Here is a 20,759-nt window from a genome sequence, read left to right as displayed (position 1 = left end):
ACCGACATGAATGGTACTACACGCCATCTCGACAGACATCTCAACCACCGAGACATCCACAGGATCCCTCTGAGGATTCACGCTTTGAGGCAGTTACGCCACCACCTCCGCCACCGGCACAACCAGTAATACCTGATCCGCCGAGGCGTAGGAGGACAAATGCTCGTATGTCTACACGAGGAGGAGGGGGTATCCACTTCAGCACTCCTCGACATTCTAGTAGTAGCCACTATCCGCCACTACAAGAAGAAGGACCTTCAAGTCCTATACAGGAGGCGAACTCCGCACCAACTGCACGAAATTCGCCACCATTTGGGTATGACCAACCCATACCAGCTTACACAGGTCCAACGGCTTACAACCCGTTTGAACCATCACAAGCACAATACAACTACGGCTATGAGCGCGACCCATATGTGGTGTCGGCTAGATATAATGCGCGCTACCCTGACGGAGCACATGGAAACATGGGACCACCGGACTACTCAGCTCATGGGTATCCAATACCTACCAGACCTCCCGTTCCGCATCAAGCGCCACAACCACGATTCTCTCCTCCTGAACAGGAAGAAATACTCCATCGACTAGATCGTGTGGAGAGAGAGTTCGAGGAAGAAAAGAAAAGCCACCGAGGATTTCTCAAAGGCTTGGCGAACCTACTAAAGGGCAAAAAGAAGAAACGTGACCACTAGCCCTTAATAGTTACACGAATGTAATTTCTACTTTAAAATAAGTCCCTGTGTGGACACCTATCGTATTTCGGTCCCTACGTGGACTTGTCTTTAGTCCTTGCATGGACACCTATCTTGTATTAGTCCCTGCGTGGACTTGTCACTTATTTTAAAACCTCTCTGGAGGTATGTACTATTTGAAAGACCCGTTTGGGGCAATATGTAATTGTATTTGAGATTTTGGAATGTATGTTATGAGTTTTGTTTTAATATATATAAAAATAAATCAAAACCATTCCTTTTATATTGATCTGCCTAAATAAAGAATCTTACAAGGTGAAACCTAGCTTGGGGTCTTTTAAGATCTAGTCAAGATGGTACGACCTAACTGAAAAGATTCTGATTCCCTGTTAACCTCTGTACGCATGTTAACATTCATGGCAGATGTGATTCGTTATAATCACGCACGTCATTCTTATACAATAATCCTTTAAGGATTTCAAAACCCAACTAAATGATTTATAAATCGCGGGTTAAATCACCAATAAAGGTGACCAATATTATAAAGACATCCATTAGTGATGCGGTGCCTACGGGCCAGTATTATTAAAACATCCATTAGTGATGTAGTTCCTACGGGCCAGTATTATAAAGACATCCATTAGTGATGCATTGCCTACGGGCCAACATATTAAAACATCCATTAGTGATGTAGTGCCTACGGGCCAATATTATTAAAACATCCGTTAGTGGTGTAGTGCCTACGGGCCAGTATTATAAAACATCCATTTAGTGATGTAGTGCCTACGGGCCAACTGTATTTAAACATCCATTAGAGGTGTAGTGCCTATGGGCCATAATAATTGTCTTATAAAGACAAAAGGCAGTGGTAGTCTATGACTCTCTGTCAGAAAGAGATAAAAGAACTACGGTTCAAATCTCTATGCCTTTGATTCTATGAAATCTCGGCTAATATTATAAAACATCATCATGATTAGGCTTTATGCCGCCAATATTATCTATATAGCTGAAATAGGATGTATTCAGATCCTAATATTTAATGAAATAAAAAGTTAACCAAATATGGTCTCTGTACCATGGTTGACAAATTGTCATAAAAGACAATCATATAATAATCTCCTAAATTAAAATTTTGTTATCTTCTGTAACAGATTCAAGTTACAATGGCGGATCCCAATGGAGAGAACAGCCACACAAATGAAGATGACTATGACAATGCGTCAGTACATTTGACAGGCGCACAACTGAAGACTCTGATTGCCAATGCTGTTCAGGCAGCTATTGATCGTCAAAATACTGAGTCCCAAGGCAGAACTGTGTCAAAACCACCCTCTAAACCAAAGACACACTCCAAACCACCCTCTGAACCCAAGAAAGATGACGACAAACATTCGTCTACTGAGCACAGCGTTCATCGCGATAGAGAATATACCGATGCGTCCAGTGCTAAGGGTTGCACCTACAAATACTTTGTTTCATGCAAGCCCCGTGAATTTACAGGGGAGAAAGGTGCTGTTGACTGTATCACCTGGCTAGACGAGATGGACACTATTGTGGACATCAGCGGGTGTGCAGCGAGGGATGTGGTGAAGTATGTGTCCCAGTCTTTTAAGGGCGAGGCCCTGGCGTGGTGGAGGGCATTGGTGCAGGCATCTGGTAAGTCTGCTTTGTATAAAATGACATGGGAGGAATTTATTGCTCTCATTAAAGAAAACTACTGCCCTCAGCACGAGGTTGAGAAGATTGAGGCAGATTTTGTCTCACTCGTGATGACAAACCTGGATTGTCAAGCATATCTGACAAGTTTTAACACTATGTCACGCCTGGTGCCATATCTTGTGACACCAGAACCTAGAAGGATTGCCCGTTTCATTGGGGGCTTAGAACCGGCGATCAAGGCCAGTGTGAAGGCCTCCAGGCCGACGACCTTCAGGTCAGTTACTGACCTCTCCTTGTCTCTTACACTTGATGCTGTCCGTCTGAGGGCACAAAGGAGCAAGGAGGCTGAAAAGCGAAAGCGTGAGGATGATACCTCACGAAAGTCTGGGAAAAAGCACCGTGGAAACGGTGAAGGCAAGAGAGGGTCGGAGGCAAAGAGGGAGGGGCAAGCTGATGGAAGACCTCACTGCAAGGTCTGCAAGAAACCTCACTCCGGGAAGTGTAGGTTTGCGTCTGGTTCACAGTCGCAACAAAAGACTCCACCCTACGGGCTATGCAAGTCCAAGGATCATAAGACAGTGGAGTTCAAAAAGATAAAGGATGCAACCTGCTATAATTGTAATGAGAAGGGGCATATAAAGAGTAATTGCCCGAAGTATGCCAAGAAGGCGGAAGAGACGAAGAAGTCGAATGCGAGAGTTTTTCGCTTGGATGCAAAGGAAGCGGTTAAGGACGACAATGTGCTTACAGGTACTTTTCTCGTAAATAATATATTTGCAAGAGTACTGTTCGATTCTGGCGCTGATAAATCCTTTGTAGACCAGAAATTTTGCCAACTACTAAATATGCCAATCAAAACCCTTGACGTGAAATACGAAGTAGAGTTAGCAGACGGCACGATAGAAACCGTCTCTACTGTTCTAGAAGGATGTGAAATGTCCATAGGAACCATTCTTTTCCTTTATCTCTACTTCCTTTCAAACTTGCGGGTTTTGACATCGTGCTAGGCATGGACTGGTTATCCCATAACCAGGCCCAAATCATTTGCGGCAAGAGGCAAATAGTTTTAAAGACTTCGAGTGGTGAATCTCTTACCATTCGAGGTGATACGCATTACGGATTGCCCGAAGACGTATCTATGCTGAAAGCTTCAAGGTGTTTGAACAGAGGCTGTGTAATTTACATGGCTCAAGTGATAATTGAAGAACCAAAGCCGAAGATCGAGGATCTTCCTGTCATTTCTGAATACCCCGAGGTTTTTCCTGAAGAACTACCTGGTTTGCCACCAAATAGACAAGTGGAATTCAGAATTGACATCATTCCTGGAGCGGCTCCGATAGCAAGAGCACCTTACAGATTAGCGCCAACGGAAATGAAAGAACTGAGGACCCAGTTGGATGAACTGCTGGCGAAAGGTTTTATCAGACCTAGTTCATCCCCCTGGGGAGCTCCTGTCCTATTTGTAAAGAAGAAGGACGGATCGATGCGGTTGTGCATCGACTATAGAGAACTGAATAAAGTTACCATAAAGAATAGATATCCTTTACCAAGGATCGATGATCTATTCGATCAGCTGCAAGGAGCAAGCTACTTTTCCAAGATCGACTTAAGGTCGGGTTATAATCAACTAAGGGTCAGAGATGAAGATGTGCACAAGACTGCATTTAGGACTCGCTATGGTCATTACGAGTTCCTAGTGATGCCTTTTGGGCTCACAAATGCACCGGCTGCGTTCATGGATCTCATGAACCGCGTTTGCAAGCCATACTTGGACAAATTCGTCATAGTCTTCATCGACGATATCCTTATCTATTCCAAGAACCAAGCTGACCACGAGAAGCACCTCCGTTGCATTCTCGAATTACTACAGCGTGAGAAACTCTATGCCAAATTCTCGAAATGTGAATTCTGGCTAAGAGAGGTTCAATTTTTAGGACACGTTGTGAGTGAGCGTGGTATCCAAGTGGATCCCGCTAAAGTAGAGGCAGTCATGAACTGGCAAGAGCCAAAGACGCCTACCGAAATCCGTAGCTTCCTGGGGTTAGCAGGATACTACCGGAGATTTATTGAAAATTTTTCGAGGATTGCTGCGCCCTTGACTTCCTTGACCAAGAAGAAAGAAAAGTACATTTGGGGCCCGAAGCAGCAAGAGTCCTTTGAAATACTGAAGCAGAAGCTAAGCAACGCACCTGTGTTGACTTTACCTGAAGGTACAGATGAATTCGTAGTTTACTGCGATGCATCACACACGGGCATGGGGTGTGTTCTTATGCAGAAGGGCAAGGTGATTGCCTATGCTTCAAGGCAATTAAAGGTGCATGAAAAGAATTACACCACCCATGATTTGGAATTGGGTGCCGTTGTATTTGCACTTAAGTTGTGGAGGCACTACCTTTATGGTATTAAATTTGTGATCTATTCTGATCACAAAAGCCTCCAGCACCTGTTCGACCAGAAAGAATTGAACATGAGGCAACGCCGCTGGATGGAAATCCTGAATGATTATGACTGTGAAATCAGGTACCATCCCGGCAAGGCGAATGTAGTCGCCGATGCCTTGAGCAGGAAGGAAAGTGTAAAACCCATTCGAATCAATGCCAAGAGCATTGAGGTTAAGAATAATTTGATGGAAAGGATATTAGCTGCGCAGCGTGAGGCTGTGTTGGAAGCTAATTATCCTAATGAAAAGCTGGGAGTGACTGAGGAGCAGTTGACTCTTAGCAAGGATGGAATTCTTAGGCTGAACGGACGTATATGGGTTCCGATTTATGGGGGACTACGAGATGTTGTTCTCCAGGAAGCCCATAGTTCCAAATACTCAGTCCATCCTGGTGCTGATAAAATGTACCAAGACTTAAAGGCAAATTATTGGTGGATAGGCTTGAAAAAGTCTGTTGCCGCCCATGTAGCAAAGTGCTTGACTTGTGCTCAAGTCAAAGCCGAGCACCAAAAGCCGTCTGGCTTGCTACAACAGCCTGAACTTCCCGAGTGGAAGTGGGAATGCGTAACTATGGACTTCATAACCAAGTTACCCAAGACCAGGAAAGGAAACGATACAATATGGGTCATAGTCGATAGGCTGACTAAATCAGCTCATTTTCTACCCATCAAGGAGACATATAGCTCCGATATGTTAGCCCAACTTTATGTTGATAAGATTGTAGCCTTACACGGCATACCTGTGTCTATTATCTCCGACAGGGATACTAGATACACATCTCACTTCTGGAAGAGTTTCCAGCAATCTTTGGGCACGCGTTTGAACTTTAGTACGGCTTACCATCCACAGACGGACGGTCAAAGTGAGCGTACTATCCAAACGCTAGAAGACATGCTTCGTGCATGTGCGATCGATTTAGGTGGTAACTGGGATAAAAACCTACCCCTGATCGAATTCTCCTACAATAATAGCTACCACACCAGCATAAAGGCTGCGCCTTTTGAGGCATTATATGGTAGGAAATGTAGATCGCCTGTTTGTTGGGCGGAAGTAGGAGAGGTCCAATTATCGGGACCAGAGATTGTTTTCCAGACGACGGACAAGATCGTCCAGATCCGGGAGCGTCTCAAGGCTGCCCGCGATAGGCAGAAGAGCTACGCTGATCCGAAGCGTAAGGATTTTCACTTCGAAGTAGGTGAAAAAGTATTACTTAAGGTGTCACCCTGGAAGGGGGTGATGCGTTTCGGCAAGAAAGGCAAGCTGAGTCCGAGATACATAGGGCCTTTTGAGGTCATTGAACGAGTCGGATCAGTTGCCTATAAACTAAACTTGCCTGAAGAGCTCAATGGAATTCACAATGTGTTCCACATCTTCAATCTCAAAAAGTGCTTCGCCGACGAATCGTTGGTGATTCCACACACAGATGTGCATATAGATGAGAGCTTAAAGTTCATAGAAAAACCTTTGTCGATTGAAGATCGACAGGTGAAGAAGCTTCGCAGAAAGCACGTACCGATTGTAAAAGTCAAATGGGATGCTCGTAGAGGTCCTGAATATACGTGGGAAGTCGAAGCTACAATGAAAGAAAAATACCCCTATTTATTTGAGTAAATCTCGGGTCGAGATTTATTTTAAGGGGGTGAGGATGTAACACCTCGAAATTTTGTGTCCAATGATGTATTAACACGTGTCATTTGTTTACACGTGGCATCTATAATAAATAAAGGACTAATTTTGACAAACCTTGAAAGTATATAAATTCGAGGGTTATAAAATGTCAACAAGGGTAAATATACTGTATAGTATCCCTAAATAATGCTTAAACCTTCAAACGAATAAATTATAGATCGTACAAAAACAAAACGCGAAAGAAAGTGAGAGATTACAAACTACAGGGGTTAACTGTGTCAACATGTTTAATAATACCTCTGAGTGACCCTTTAACGTTCCAAAGACTTTGTAACGGTATTATACCCTCACTAAAATAATATATATGAATTTCGCAAAGTTTCGATATGAAACGAGAAAGTTACGACCGAATTCGTAGAAGAAGGGTTAAAAGCGTCAACAGTGAAAGTTAAGGCTTTCCAATATAATTAATAAACAAACCGGTGACTTAATAATGCGGGTAAATAACACGAGGCCCCTATCGGTAAATAACCGAGGGCCAAACCGCAAAGTTACCCCTTCAAAACCGAAAGGTCAGGTAAATCATTACGAAAGATTTCGTTATTAATTACCGGATTCTGATAATCATGACAAAAGATTTTAAAAATCTGAAAAACAGACTTCTCGCGACCCGCGTGAAGGTTAGGCTTAAGTGTAAGCGGGCCGCGAGCCTCCTAAATAACACGCCTAATATTTAAACTTTAGGCGACCCGCGTTAAAGTGCATGGGAACTCCCATGCGGGTCGCGTAAAGTGCCCAGATGCAGAATTGTTGTAACTACTTGGCTTTTGGAGCTTTTGAACGATCATGAGCCAATAAATGAGGCATGGGCACCCTACAATTGACCCATACACCTTAGGGGACATATGCCCATCATCCATGATCAGTATAGGCTGAGTTGTGATGATCTTGGACCTTAACATTGGCTATAAATAGCAAGGTTGTGAACATAAGTTCATCACACTCAAAACTCACCCATCTGATCATTCCAAGAGCTCTAAAGCATTCCTCTGTGTTCTTAAGTCTTCTCTTAAGCTTCTGTAAGTAATTCAACCTTTGTGGTTCCACATTTGCTTAGTATTTAGCTAAAAACCAAACCGTCGTAACTACGGTTTGACTTTACAATAAATCAGTAATGGTTCAGTCTTATGACGAATCAAAAGTGGTTATGAGTTGGTATTTACGTGGGTAATAAACCTCTAAAATGGTTCCCCCTGATCACCACTCTAACTATGTCAAATGTCGAGTCAAACGTGCGGTTAAAAAGTCAACAGAAAGCTATTTTAGCGAATTATGCATAATCTGTAACGTATATGTTATGGAACCTGTTTTGACAATCATAAAACATGATAATAAGTATATAAACCTGTTTGTGCTCGTTTGAATCGATCATTTACTATATTGAACCGGTTCGGAGCCGAAAGTCGCATAAGTTTGACTTTTGCTTTGACTTCAGTTCTGACCCGTTTTAGTGAGGTATAAATATACCTTAGGGCTCTCTTAGGACCAGGTCACATGTTGGTATACGCCTCTGTGGTCGGTTCATGAGTTATCCGAGTCTTTTACGTATTTCCGTCATTCGCCTAAAAGTTGACCGTAACGGCCTTTTTAAAATTAAAACGAGTATTTCGGACACGTGAATGGACCAAAACCTTGCTTATTAAATTATAAGCATGTCCTTAAAGTTTCACGTCAATCCGAGGCCTAGAATGAGAGTTATGCTAAAAGGCGCACTTTTAAGAAAGTTTTGTAATTAACGGCGCAATTAGCATAACGCCCATCTAACCCAAGTTTTCGTCACCAAAACTTTTACCCACTGTGGTAAAATAATATTTTGGGAATTTTAAAGATTTTTAATAATTTTTACCTTGCTCATAACCTGCGGTTATGGCTACGGTTCGGTAAATACCGAATATGCCCTTTTTGGCCAAAACGGGAGTTCTACAAGGTCTTTTGACCCGATTCCAGTTGCTACTGGTTTTATATAATAAATAAAGTATTTTAAGCTTTATAAGCTATTCGGGAAACTCAGATTTCCTGTAGAACTCGAAAAGCCCTTTTAAAGTCTTTAAAATAACCGAAAAAGCCCCTACGGGGCATAATATTAACTTAAACTCGTTACGGGCATTACGGAAGGTATCCTACTGATACCAAAATACTTTTAAGGCATATTGACTTAGGAAATAAGCGTAGGACACTTATGGTTAACCGTTTCGCCTATTTGCGCACACGGTACGGCCCATGGAACTAGTTTTCGTGCAATAGCCGATATGGGTCAAATTATATTATTTGAACCCCAAAATCCAGAGTATGAACTATAAACCCATATAAAACAAGTCACTGAACTTGTTGGGTCCAAATCATACTCCATTCTCGGTTTTCGCCTCTTCGTGCGAATTAACCATATCTATATATCGGAATCAACCGGTTTAAGCTACGGCTAATACAAGGACCGTTAGGATTCTAAGAGGTTAATTAAAACCTTCGTTCCAGATTAGGAGCCCCAGTAAAAGCTATCGGTGACTTGATCTAAATTAAGGATTTATACTTGCAAAGGTAAATACTTTAACTTATTTCCCCTATATGGGCTTGGGTTACGGTATATTAATACCGCTTGATTGAGCATTATATAATTCCATCGCTTAGGTGGTTAATTGATTAAATATGATTGGCTCATTTAAACAGTTTTGTTGCTTATAAGCCTTTGGGGGGTTTAATGACCGTTGTCCCGGATATCCTTGGCATCATTTTACGAAATGGCCACGACCATCGACATCCCGGTGTAGGCGTACACCCGGTATAAAGTGTCGACATTAAAATTAAAAGACGTAGCCGTTGGTTTTTGTACTACGGTTTTACGCAAACGTGGTGTGTCTATAAATCTTTAACCCGGCACGACCCGGGCTACTGAACGCATAAAAGAACATGTAAAACGTTCACAAGATCATTATGAATTTTCCCAAGTTATAAAAGAGTTTGTGCCCTGTGCATTCAAATCAATTTTACTAAACATTTTCAAATGTGTCAGTTGAATGTATTTACCAGTGTAAACTGACGTATTTTCCCCAAAAAGACTAAGTGCAGGTACCTAAACGTAATTGGCTGGTATTAGCTCCCTAGCGTCGGGATAAGTCTCGCAAGCTTGATTGCAGTATCTGATGGAACAATACTTTATATCTATTTACGATCCACTGTGGATATATCCAACCCCTGTAATACATTTTGATATTACGATCAGAGGTTGAAATTTATATATTTATCTTATGCTTCCGCTGTGCATTATATAATTGTGTGGTTTGACTATATTGTTGCCAACATCGTCACGGTAATCCCCCACCGGGCCCACCGGTGAGACACGTGGAAATCGGGGTGTGACAATCAAGAACCATCTTCGGTGAACAATAATACTCTCGAGAATGAGGATTTTCACGATGCTGCTGAATTGAACGAATCTTCAGAGGATGATGAATTTCTAGATGCAGGTCAAGAAGCTCCAACAACAGCCGTTCATGGTACTTCAGAGGGTACTCCTCCAGTGGATACCCATAGAACAGCTGAAGCTACTGCATCATCCTCTTCGTCAATTCCGGGCATTGATTTAGTTGTTGATCTCAATCTCAACAACCTGGGTATAAATATTCCAATTCCAGATAATCCAGAAACAAGGATTCATAATACCCATCCTCAACAAAAACATCATCGGAAATGTGCAAAGTGGAATTCAAACAAGAAACATGTTGCGAAACAACAACAATGTAGGCCTGTATGCAGCTATTCGAGAATCCGAGCAACAAAACGATTGGTCTTTCGCGTGTTATGTTTCACAGGAAGAGCCAAGAACTTGGAAAGAAGCCATGAAAGATAACTCTTGGGTTGAAGCAATGCAGGAAGAACTGCAACAATTCCAGAAGCTGGGTGTCTGGAGACTCGTAGAGAAACCTGCTGGATACAAGAAGATTGGTACCCGTTGGGTTTTCAAATGCAAAAAGGATGACCGCGGAGTTGTTATCCGGAACAAAGCTCGTTTAGTCGTTCAAGGTTTTCGTCAGATAGAAGGAATAGACTACAACGAAGTCTATGCACCTGTTGCACGTCTGGAAGCTATTCGGATCTTTCTGGCTTATGCCTCATTCAAAGGATTCAAGGTTTACCAGATAGACGTCAAAAGTGCATTCTTACATGGTGTGGTTGAAGAAGAGGTATACGTCGAACAGCCTCCAGGTTTTGAAGATCCTATCCATTCCGATCGGGTTTGGTTGCTCAACAAAGCTCTCTATGGTCTACATCAAGCACCACGAGCTTGGTATGCAACCTTATCTAACTATCTGCTGGAGAACGGTTTTCGAAGAGGTCTTATCGACTGTACTCTTTTCATCAAAGAACAAGATGGAGATCTTCTTCTGGTACAGGTATATGTTGATGATATTATTTTTGGTTCTACTAATGATGTCTTGTGTAGGAATTTCGAGCGCATTATGCAGGATAAATTCGAGATGAGTGCTATGGGGGAAATGACCTTCTTCTTGGGCCTACAAGTGCAACAAACTGAGTCTGGGATATTCATCCATCAGACTAAATATGTTGGTGACATCTTGAGCCGGTTCCAGATGTCTGATGCAACGCCCATTGGTACCCCATTGCCGACAAATCACGGAATTACTCCAGACTTGAAGGGTGAAGCTGTTAGCCCCTCACACTATCGCGCAATGATCGGATCTCTTATGTACCTCACAGCATCAAGACCAGACATAATGTACCCAACGTGCCTGCTTGCCAGATATCAAGTCAACCCGAAGGCCTCACATCTTGCAGCTGTCAAAAGGATTTTTCGTTATTTGAAGGGTTACCCTGACACCGGTCTATGGTACCCTAGGGATAATAACTTTGAATTGGTTGCTTTCAGTGATTCTGATTTTGGCGGATGCAAAATCGACGGCAAATCCACAACGGCTGGATGTCAATTTTTAGGAAATCGCCTAGTCACATGGCAGTGCAAGAAGCAGACGTGTGTCGCTACATCAACATGTGAAGCTGAATACATTGCTGCCTCAAGTTGTTGCTCCCAAGTTCTTTGGATCCAACAACAATTGCGGGACTACGGTTTTGAATTCCTAACTACTCCTATTTACGTTGATAATTCTGCTGCATTACAGATCACTAGAAATCCTGTGCAGCACTCAAAGACCAAACACATCGAAATCAAATATCACTTCATACGTGATTGCTTTGAGAAAAGGCTAATCGATGTTGTTAAGGTCCACACCGATGACCAACGTGCCGACTTATTTACCAAAGCATTTGACAAATCAAGATTTGACTTTTTATTATTGGTAAACGGCATTAAGGTCAAGCAAGAGTAAACCAACATCGGAAAATCATTTTTGTATATACCTTTGTGTTTTAAATTTGTCTTAGTTTATTGATTTTAGGGGGAGTAAATCCAAAAATCTGAAAATCCAAAAACATCGAAAAATTTCAAAAACACAAAAACAATAGAAAAGCAAAAATGAGTTTCCTGGCGAGCAAAAGAGAAAATGATAGTACATCAGTGGTCTATCCAAACCTCTTTAAACCTTAAATGAAAAACGATAAGCAGCTCTATATAAGATGTATCGGTAGGCTCACAATCATTTTAAAGTGTGCAGGGTGATATAAATCTTAAATCGACTGAAGACCAGGTGGGAACCATTCATTGGCATATGGTCTTAGTACCGAAATTTCGTTTGATAGATTGCCGAGGTTCTGAGATATTCGGTCTTTATGCTGCTTATCATCTGGGTATCATGGTTGTATCTTTTACCGAAAAACAACGGGGACGCAAGTCTAGATCTTCCATGATACTATACATACGTGTACATATTACATGCTGCATTCGACCTCAATAAGTGATAAACAATCACATGTCCAAATCAAATAAGTGATAAAATATCACATTTATCCGGGAGTTAAGTTCGTCTCTCTGCTGTACGAAAGTACTGACCTGTTCACGGACTTGCTCCTGTGCCCTCCTGCATATGAAAATCAAGTTCCTCATCAATAAGTGATTATATCACATAGGGCTTGTTTTCAAATCAAAATAAGTGAGAATCTCACATCATATACGGTCAAACAGATGATAATCGGTATACTCACCGGTAAGATGAACCCTCGTGCATACCTTGATACGGGAATGTGTCGTGATGTGGATGAACACCGGTCGGTAAGTATAAATCATACCTTAACGTATCCCCTCGCCATGATTACATCTGATAAGTTGAGCTTAAGTGGACAGCAATACCGATAATTGTTATAGGAGGCTTATCTTAATGTTAACTAATTGAACAACAAGAGTGTTTTGGCATGACCGTACACTGATATGATTCTCTTACCCTCGAAACTCGCAAAAAGAATGTCTGTATATATTTATTTACTGCTTTCAGTCATTACATTTGAAAAATTCAAAAATACCAAAAAGATTTTAGGTGTGTTTTAATATAAACTTTATAAAAGCCAAAAAGATTTTATTTCTATTTTATTTTCGATCGTACGATGTTGGAGCTCGAGTCTTCGTTACCTGAAACCTGAACGAAAACCGAATTGACTAAATCTTCATAAACGGTCGAAATTTGCAAGTTTTGAAAGTTATAAACTAAAATTGACAAATTTATTAAACTTTCAAACTGTCGGACGGTGTTTGATTGTGACATGGTCATTAGTGTGTCATTTGTTTATGCTAACTATATTCCAAGCAGTTGTTCTCATTACGCGTTTAGATTTCTTGCATGTGCAGATTCTAAAGGCAAGGAGAACATAGTCGATGACAAGCTTCGGAATGAAGACACGACGTGAAGGCACTCAAAAGATGAAGATGATCGAGTTGCCGCTGACCACCATCAACACCACAAGGATCTCAAGCATTGAAGATCAAGTCATTCACGAGCATAACTCAAGGGGGAGCTTATGTTAATGGGGAGTTTGTCAACACACTTCCTACATGATACGAGTAGTTTGTTGATACACTTTCTGCTTTCAAGACGTGAAGACTTTGAAGATCCTCCGACATTGAAGACTTAAAATGACATCAGAGTCTTGAGGACACGAAGATCAAAGATGATCAAGATCGAGACAAAGCTACAGCCAAGGGGGAGTTTGTTGGTGCACTTGTGTCTGTACTTTGTCTGTATTCGGTCACGATGTAGAACGATGTCTATGTTAGTCTTGTAAGTTTGACCAAGTCAACCATCCTCCTGGTTTGACTTGGACAAACAGTTTGTATATGGTTGTAACTGTCTGTCTCGAAGGATGAGACATCGAAGGATAATTTAGATCCTTCGATATGCTCGAAAGTTAACCTACGATAGATGCAGATGGACCTCGAAGGATATGGCATCCTTCGAGGCATATGTGTATCCTTCGATAGCTTTATGCTCGATAGATCATCTATCGAGCAGTCAACATGATCCTTCGGACAGACTTGCTGTGTTTGGGTATAAATACCCATGCAGTGTGTTCTCTAGATGGTAGATGCACATAGACAGAAAGATAGACACTCGAGAGATAGGAGAGCATTCTGTCAAGAACACACACACTTAGAGAGTTTGCAAAACTGATTTGTAAACATTGAGCTTGTAACCGGAAACTTTCATTCGTATTAATACAAGTGGTGTTAATCGGTGAACTTTGTGTGTTGTGTTTGTGCTTGTTTAATCCCGGTTTGCACACTAGCTTGGATTCCGCACTTGCTAGTGTGTTTCACATAACAAGGTTAAGGTTGAACCTCATCCTCCGAGGGACCTACATCCGTTCTGCACAAGAGGAGTTGTTGTTGAATTTGAAAGATGTGTTTGTTACTCCGTTTATTGACAAACTTCAGTGCCGTATCTCATTAGAGATGTTGTTGGTATGTTTTCTCGGTTATATTCTTTTAATTAATACGACTTTGGAATGTTAATATTTAATTAATTGATTGTTGTTTGCAAATCTTATATTTGAAAAGAAAAGGGCCGTCTCCGAAAGTCACAAAAAAAATTTGGCTCTGTTCGAGATAAAAAATTTGGGCCCTATTCGCAAATCTTCATATAATGTAAACTCATCAATCATTCAATCAAATATATAAATACTAAAAACGCATAATACTATGATAATTGTTATGAAATAGATAAAACAAATTAACAAAAATAGTGTAGCAAAAATGATCAAATTATCGAACCTACTTGCTAAGAGAACAATTTTGTTCTTCGTCAACGTTCACATCTTCTTCACCCACATTATCGTTACTCAAGTTAGAACTAGAATTTTGAGTTTCTTTTAAAAAAACTTGTGTATTCGATTTTGTTTTACTTCGTCCGCCTTTCTTTTCTCTTCCTCTAGCTTCCTCTTCTTACGTTTTTGATGGCCGGATAGGTATTTGTATTTAGGAACGGGAGGCATAATTTCTAAATATTAACCAAAAACATTCATTCAAAGTTTTATAGTATATGAAATCAGAATCACACATATTAATATATTATGACATAAAAAACGTATGACATCAAAAACATATGAAATCAAAACGACAAAAACATATGATCGACGTTTTGTTTCCAGTTTCCCTCGTCCCAATTCCCTGTGCGATATACTATACTGCCTGCGACAGTGCGACATTTTGTTTCCTTTCCCTAATCTAGCATGCACTTATTTTTGTTTAGACTAGTCACTTGGGCTTGTTAATTGGGTCGTTTTTTTTTTACTTTTAAACAGGCCCTTAGTTAAAAAACTTTGGGTCTTTTAGCAGGCCCTTATTTATACAAACATCCAGGATTTTTTTAAATATATATATATATATATATATATATAATTTAAAAAAATTTCGGGCCCTATATTGATTTGGGCCATGATCGCAGACACCTCCTGCACCCCCTGATAGACGGCCCTGGAAAAGAAATTTAAATTCGTGCTACAAGTCGTTGTTTCATAATTCTTTTTAGTAATCTTTTTATTGTGAAGTGATGCAAGAACAAGAAGAGTACCAGATGCTAAATTTTTATATGCAATTTTACAATTTAATTTATACTTTATACATTTCTTTCACATATACTAAGAAAGACACCGTGTTATCGTCAATAAGGTACTAGTTTATTAAAAAATATAATAAATATTGCTTCAATTCATAAAATTATGTTAGTGTGTTGAGATATGAGATACACCATGTTACATTACGAAATATTGCTTCAATTTATAAGAAAATGTATTGCTTAGGTGGTGCCATGATATTAGTCGTGAGCATGCTGCAAATAAGCCTAGACTAAGTAAAAACCATTTTCAAAGTACATATTTTTAGATCTTTGTTTTGTTCTTCTAATTAATGGAAGCTTTCAACAATCTACTTTGATCTTTTCCTTTTTTCAGGTCATGATGAGATTATTTGGTCCATGCAAAACAACGTTACTCTTGTTATACGTGATAAAACAAGAGTAAGTGGGATAAAATAAATTGTCATGTTTTGTTTTATTAGTTTTTTTTCCTTATTGATGAATTGACCAGATTGAAGGTGTTGCTCTTTCTAGCTACGAAGAGAAGGAAGAATAGTTCAAAGAACACGTAGAGTACATGTTTTTTAAGCAAAATATTATGACGGACACATAAACCTATAAACCTTAAATGATAAATGGGCCTCATTTTATATCGTTTTTTCTTCATACCCTTTTCACTGATAAAAGAGTGGATGAAATTTGTTTTTTTTTTCATTTTGTAGGTGAAGATGATGGAAATGAGTAGGAAATCTGGGCATGCTACACAAGCAAATGGTGAAGGATCGTTAGTGTTCACTCACATAGTTTAATGGAGTATTGTATTTATGTTAGTTTTTTTTTTTTTTTTTTTTTTTTTGAAATATTGCATGAGATACTGGTTTGTTAGTATCAACATTTATGAAATATATTGTTAATTTTTAAATGTTTGTTATTATGTTTTGAAATATTGCATGAACCGGAGTGATTGGATGTATATTATTCTCTAGTATGAGACAATTATCATTTAATAAGAAATATGGTAATTCTAAAGAAAATATTTTTTTTAAAATACCTAAAACCATGACACGCATCTATGTGTGTCATCATATTTATGACAAGGTCTTCCTTGACATGCATTGTGTGTCATAAACGTGTGTCACGAATGTGCGTCATGAAAAGATGACACACGATTGCATGTCATCTTCATTTTATGACATGGGCTTTCGTGACACTCTTTTGCGTGTCATATATACCCTTTAATGACACGCAATGCTTATCATTAAAGGTCTTTTTTCTAGCAGTGGGGGCTTTAAAGCTCTCACTTTAACATGCATACAATGGTTTAAAGCCTCAATCATGATTACGTAATTATTATTTTTTTAATTTATATACCATTTTTCTTTAAAACAAAATTAAAAGAAACATAATTTCAATAAAATAACTAAAACATTACAAACTAGTTAAAAATTAAAAAACTACAAAGTTACTTAAAAAACAACCAACTTTAAAATAAATAAAAAACCTACTAAAAATAACAAACATTTTACTTGGATTTTTGCCTTACGAGCCTCGGAAATTACCTGGTCCGCCTCCGGTAGGTTGGAAAAGTTTTTCTCGAGAAACTTCATATCTTTCTAGATTTGTTACTCCATTTTAAGTTCATGGTCCTTTTCCTTTATGGGCCATCCGATGGCGTTGAAGAGGAGGTGTCTCGTGCTTGCCTTGCTGCCTTGCTTCTATCTGTACCCTTTGGCCGTGGCAGCTCTTGCGGTTCCTCAAAATTCAGTTCTTCCAACTCGTCATTTAAGTTAATAGTCGTACGAGCATCGGACTCGGATGGTTCGCTAGTCGTTGTTGATTTGGACCATTTTGACCTATGGGCCGTTGGGTCAAACGGTGGTGGTACAAGATGCCATTTTGGAGATTTGCATAGAAGCTCCTATGAAGGTAACATCGTAAACGGATGGCCATGATACATTCTATATTCGTTGTAGGCGGTGGTCATTATGTCCACATCGCTTGAACTGCTTCTTCTTATGTGATTGTTGACGAGGCTATTGTGTATGTTATTGAAGTTCTTAATCTTGGTGCACATTGCGATTAATATGCATGAAAACAAATCGGTCGTACAATATTCACCACAACCCATTGCGGTAAAAAACTACTCACGTATACGCCTCCAAAATACGACTATATCTTGGTCGGTTGCTATAATTTAAAAAAAATAGTAGCAACAAAGTAATAATAAAAATATATTTATAAAAATATATAAAAAGTAAATGGATAAAAAAATTATAAACAATCGGATCATCCGACATGTCGAGCCATGCTTGCGACAATACAAGTTCTTTTGGTGGGCGTCCACCTCTAGATCGTTTTAGGAGCACATTATACATTCTCGCACTTCTTACGGTGCCTTCTCGATTGTTCACCTTTTGAGGAAGTGGGTTGGGTTTTGGGTATGTTTTGGGTTTCGGGCACGTTTTGGGTTTCGGGTATGTTTTGGGTTCGAGGTATGTTTTGGGTTTGAGGTATGTTTTGGGTTTGAGGAAAAAATGGCGTTGCGTAATAGTATCCAAAGATACTGGCGTTATCGGATGAGGGAAGGTTGGGGTGGTAGGTGGCATAGGATAATACCCAATTTCACCCGTTCACGGGTCTTTTCGGTATTGTTCTTCTTGCTTGTTGTTTGCTAAATTACCCCAAAACGGATTGTTGGTGTCCCATGCATTTTGATTGTCCGGAAACATTGTGTGAGTATAATAAAGTTTATAAAATTTATAGAGAATAGATGAAAATTTGAGTAAAATAGGTTGGATATATATAGTGTGAAATTTAAAAGTTAACTTTTTTTAAATTCTTACCGATTGCAACAGTCAAAAGAGATGGGGGCTGCAAAAAATCTAGCCGTTGGCGCTCGTTATCAGGCCGTCGAAGACTCAATGACGCTTCCCTATGACGCCAAGGAAGTGGGTGTAGGGCGCTAAAAAAGACTCAATGATTTGTCTAGAGACGGTATACCACAACTCCTGAGCTAAATATTAATTTACACTACTCATTTGTTTTTTTATCTTTACTACAAATATTAAATGAAAAGATATAATCTTAAAATATTATATATACTACAATTTCAAACGACATGTAAAATAATTTTTTTTTTTTTTTTGCTTTTTAAGTTTTTCCTCGTTTGTCTTTATTATTTTTATTTATACTTTTACCCTTTTAACTTTCATTGTTAACAATTCCAACCTAGTAACTTTCTAAAAAATTTTCACCACACGTCGTAACTATTTTCTTACGTGCTTATTTTTATGCACACGTGGGTATAAATTTAAGTTGGTTTACGATTCAACATAAATTTTATTCGGAAATATTTGTCAAATATAATTCGTTTTCATGCTTATTTTTATGTATGTTTTCAGTTGGTATACGCTTTAACGCAAATTGAAATTAGCAAGTTATGTGGATAGTGCTTTTATCCTATTGGTTTTTTTGTTTCTTTCTTGATTTTTTTTCTGGACTTTATTATTTTTTTTTAGTTTTCTTTATGTTTAGTGTTTTAGTTTTAGGTTCCTTTTCATTAAAGCTATATTTAAGATAACATTTTTACAATTAATTTAAAATCAATTGGTCCCGTTGTCCAATTTAATTTTATTTTTATGGTTTTCGGGGTCGAGGTAAAACATGTGTCGATATACTTTTGAGCATATTTCTTTCGGTTGGTATACTGAAACAAAATAGATATCGACCGAAACCACGTAGCGTAGCATGGGTAATCTTACTAGTTAACTAAAATCCTTGTCAATTAATTAGTTTTCACACTATCAGAAACCATTGAAGGTCAAGAAAAACTCAATCTCAATCCTCGGGCTGATGCTGGAAGATATATGGCGCCTCAACCCAACAAAAAAATCAAAGAGGGTGTTCTTCAATATTTTCAACAAGACGTGCAAGGAGGGAGCGATTAACCAGCGTTAATTGATGCCCTTGACGGTGATGAATACGATTATCAGTATTCGGAATTTGATTGTTCAAGAGAGGCTAACTAGTGGTCGAAGTATCGGCCGGAAGAGGGGTACTTGTATATTCAACTACAAATCAAAGAACCTATAACTCGGATTGGTTTTTTTCTCTTTCCATTTTAATGCAGTTATGAGTCCTTTTCTCTTTCTTTTTGGAGTTAACTGTCATTTTTTGTCTCTGTTTTTTTTTTTTTTTTTGGAAAATAGCACTTCAGTAAAAAAAAATGTGCGCCAGTTCCGTCCTCAATATTTTTTAAACGTGCCACTTCAGCCCTAAAAGATAATGCCCATTAAAAACGTTGAGTACGGAACTGGCGCAAGACGTTATCTTTTTGGACTGAAGTTACACGTTTCAAAAATGTTGACGACGGAACTGGCGCAATTCTTTTTTTTGAACTGAATTGCCATGTTCGAGGGCCGTTCCAATATTTTTGAAGACCCTAAGCGAACTACAAAGTGGAGGCCCTAATTTCACCCATAAACTCTCTTCCAATCCCAATAGACCCGTCATCATGGGTGATTACGGTTACTTTTTTCGTCTAGTGGTGGCCGATCGCCTAGAAATTGAAAGCAGGTTATGATGGGAAGTGGGAACGATGATTGGGCTATATTTTAGGGGCTTTAGACTGCTGAATAATGATGATTATGTCGATGGTTGTTGTGTTGTAATACATGGAAATTAATGTGAAATGAGATTTGAAACTGGGTCTTTTTTTGCTAAACAGTATTTAGTTTGTGCTCCTTTAATGAAAAAGTAATTTAGTTTTACAAATAAACGTATTTATTTGGGTATAATACATATACTATAGATAAAAACTTTCTATAAACTTGGAGGCCCTTATTTTTTGGTTGCCCTAGGCCTATTCCTAGGTTGGCAAACCTATGAAGCCGGCCCTGCCATGTTCCACCAAACCACAGGGACGAAAATTATAGTTAACCCTTCTTTTTGATTGTAGATTCAAGTTCATTGGTTTAGGAAGCGATCAGGGGCGGATCTACCATTGATCAAGGGGGAGCCTCCGCTACCGCTTGGTCGGAAAATTTTTAACGTTTTTAGTGTAAATTTTAGAAAAATTTAACGTTTTTTTTATTTCGTTACCGCCTATTTATAAAATGTTCCCGCTTGATCGGAATCCTAGATCCGCCACTGGAAGCGATGTTCTTCATCTTCATAACCTTCGCATTGGATGATAGAGAGTGAATGCATGGCTTGTTTAGGGTGAAATATGACCAACACGAGAAAGCTGGTAACCCCTAAATCGCACCTGGATGCATGGGTGACGTGGGGACAAAAAAAAAAGGGTTCATG

The sequence above is a fragment of the Helianthus annuus genome, chromosome 1 (assembly GCF_002127325.2).
Source record: "Helianthus annuus cultivar XRQ/B chromosome 1, HanXRQr2.0-SUNRISE, whole genome shotgun sequence".
Classification (NCBI taxonomy): domain Eukaryota; kingdom Viridiplantae; phylum Streptophyta; class Magnoliopsida; order Asterales; family Asteraceae; genus Helianthus; species Helianthus annuus.
This window is presented reverse-complemented; position numbering follows the sequence as displayed.